A 3471-nucleotide genomic window follows, 5' to 3' on the forward strand; every position below is an offset into this window, starting at 1 on the left:
TATAAGTATTTTCCATAAAGCCAATCTCAGTGTTGTTAATTTCAAAACATCATGTTACATTTTCTTGTTTTTAAAGGTAAAAGGTAAAGGTGCTTTATTGGTCATCAGTGTATGTTCCCATACAATGACAAAAATTGGTGCTCTGCATTTGACCCATCACACGTGAGTCAACCCAAAAACTGTGAGGTTTCAGTGATGCACCTATTTTAACTTCATTTTTTTAAAAACTTCATTTGAATTACTCAGGCTCTTTTGGGATTTTCATTCCCATCACATCCAGGAACTAAAACACATCTAATAATTGTGTTGCTTCTTTCTGACAACAACTTGAGCTGATCTGTAATTATTTCCTCTTTGTTCCTTTTGTTTTGACTTGACATGTCCCATTGTGGCTTCCTGTTTTATTAAAAATACATGTGCATGCTCTCCTTGACAAAAATCAGTCAGTGAAATAACGTTTTTTGTTGTTGTTTTTTTTTTTTTACAAAAAAAAAATACATGCCCTCTTTGTGTCATGCTACATTTCACTGTTTTAATAAACACATTATTTTCCTGGGGGCTTTGGTTGATATATTCCTGCTCCAGATGGTTGCAGGTTTACTGCTGAAATGTCCAAGCTCATCAGCAGTTTGTTTTTACCTTGCTAGTAAAATCTTCATGATTCACCATTTTATATTTGATTTGGTTTTGACCTCAATGGTGCTTTTTCCTTCATTCCTGCAAGCATGCAAGAATGGCACAAATCTTTCTCGCTTGCAGCTGTGGGTTAGGCTGAAGTGCCCTGATTGACGTCTGACTCCAAGCAGCCGTTCCACCTCTTGCTTAGTAAAGCTTGGGCCAAGAGGATTAAAAATGGAGTCCTCTAGGGCCATGCCATGCCATCTGGTCAGAGTTGATCTGGGAGCAAGGGTTGTCAGCCAGTACTGTCTACTGCATAAAATACTGTGTAACCACACTGAAATACAGCTTATGGTTTCTAAGATACTTTTTTATGATTTGAAAATGCATTCTTACTGAGTCCTTGTATTATTGCTTTTGTACATCTAATGCTGAATAGAATACTTGATTTTTAAAGGGGCTATATCATGTGTTATGGACTAATTAATTATACAGTGTCTGTTCTACCTTGACACTGTCCAATAATCATATCTTATGATTAACTAGTTTTAGCTGTTTCACTCTATCGGCCCAGACTTCAAGACTCCAGCAATGTATGACCTCTCTTATTTTGATAAGGTAGCTTCTGGGCTGAGAGCCCTATTATTGGTTAGGTGGTTACAGTTGGTGATCTGTGATTGGTTGTAAGCATGTCACATGATGTTATATTATTCGGCTGCGCTGCACTGATGGGCCAGTCACAACACGACAGACTTCCTGATTGACCGTCTGCTGTGTTGTTGCTCAGATTAAATCATTTGACGACCATACACACAGACTTTCAGTGCATTTATTCCAACGTGTTTCTGCRTTCTTGGTAAATCATGCCATGACAATAATTAAAATGTGTTTTGTTGTAGCTGACTGCCATTCACAATGTACTTGAGGCACTATCAGTGTAGATTGTGTACAATCTCAGTATTGCATGACAATATGCACAATGCTACTAAGATTTAACAAAATTGGCTATAGCATCCTTATTTTTTCAATATAAAGGGATCTTAATTCAAAAGTTTGGCATGAAAGGCAACAGACGATATGTACTATTTTGGGAAGTACTAGACATTTTTATTGCAATAATATTTGTTTTAAAAACTTACTTTATCTACGCTCATTGCTCCTTTTACAATCACAATGCTCACAACACTTTTTGTGTGCTTTAGCATTACAGGCGCGACCATCTCAATTGGTTCTGGATATTTAGAAGGTCCATCTGATTGCTAAATATATTATTGTCATGAGGTTTGTAGCTGCAATTTATTAGACTGCTTTATGGTATTCTTAATATGATTACTGTACWTTTTTTTTAAATGTTGGGTAGCCCTATTCTAAATCAGCTTTATTGTATGATATTATAACAGGGATGGAAAATAAAAAGGGAATTTGTTCTTAGTTTGAGTCCTGTCCATCTTCAAGACAATCAAAATGAAATATAGAAAGGACTAAATGCTAATGCCTCAATAACCTTTACCACAGAGTGATGGGAGCTACCTTTGATTCCCTGGCCAAGTCTTTAAAGGTTAAAGTGTGTGGTTACTCCTCCATATGCAAGGGAGAGCTAAGATGACATCTGTGTTCTGCATGACCAAGAAAGCAGAGTAGCAGTGCATGAAAATCATGCATAACATGAAAATTAGAGAATTTAGGTCACATTCAGTGACAACTGCCAGACTTCAGGGGAAACCAGAAAGTTGTGATGTTTATATGATGTAATGCTTTTCATTTGCTGCTCTCAGTTGGGCATTAACCGTGTGAGGGAGGGATTTTTTTAGGGGGTGGGTTGCATGGTGGGCGGTATTGGGTTTTCTTATTGGCTCTCCCTCTTTGAAAGGTTTTGGGTATTAGCAGAAACCAGTTGATGCTTCCTTTTCCACTTAGATGCCCCCACCTCCGATCCACCCCAGGCCATTCTGCTTAACCATGTACTTTGTCACCCATGATAATGCTCACACTCATAGAAAGTGACATTTGACAGAGCCAGTGTTCTACCACTGCACTTATCATATGGAAGAATGCTTCCAAAGCAGTCTAAAGAGGGTTCACATCTTAGCATCAGCATCGGCTACTAATGTAACTAATGTAAGCCAATGGTTTAAATGTTACTCTCCACAGTGATACAGAATGGTTGTATTGAAGCAGCTAAAAATAAATTTGAACAGGTATTGTGCACAATGTGAATGTAAGTAAGAAAGTAYGTAAAATTTTATTTATAAAGCGCCTTTCACAGAAATATATTCACAAGGTGCTGTACAATCATYAACAGTATAAAAATGTGATACTTACACAAAATTTAGCATGGCTGTTTCTAAGAGTCTTCTGAACATTTCTACCTATTGGCTAGCCATCTAAAAATCCAACATGGTGACAATTTCTCAAAAAGACTGACACAATCCTTCATAGTCATGATTACTGAAGTTGGATTCCAAAAAATAGACACACAACAGATCTGTTAGACCACATATTCTTAACCCATGAGTGCCACCTTGAGGGCCTCAAAAGAAGAACAGTTTTTAACTTTGGGCCGCAGAGGGCCGTGGGACCGCATTGATTTTGAATAAGGTGCAATACACTTTCTCACCACTAGTAGTAGTAATGCGCCACTCAGACATTTAACAACTTTTTTAATGTGTAGAAGAAGAACCTTAGAAACCTGCCGAGAAAGGAAACCTATTTTAAATTAAAAATAGAAGGTAAAAATAAAAGTAACTTGTCAAAAATCACCAAAGTTTGTCACTAATATGAAGCGCAGCTTCTGTTTTTACCATGCAATATTTTAATGGTTCAAAACATAATTAAATACAGTTGGAATACAGC

The sequence above is a fragment of the Austrofundulus limnaeus genome, unplaced genomic scaffold (genome assembly GCF_001266775.1).
Source record: "Austrofundulus limnaeus strain Quisiro unplaced genomic scaffold, Austrofundulus_limnaeus-1.0 Scaffold45, whole genome shotgun sequence".
Lineage (NCBI taxonomy): Eukaryota > Metazoa > Chordata > Actinopteri > Cyprinodontiformes > Rivulidae > Austrofundulus > Austrofundulus limnaeus.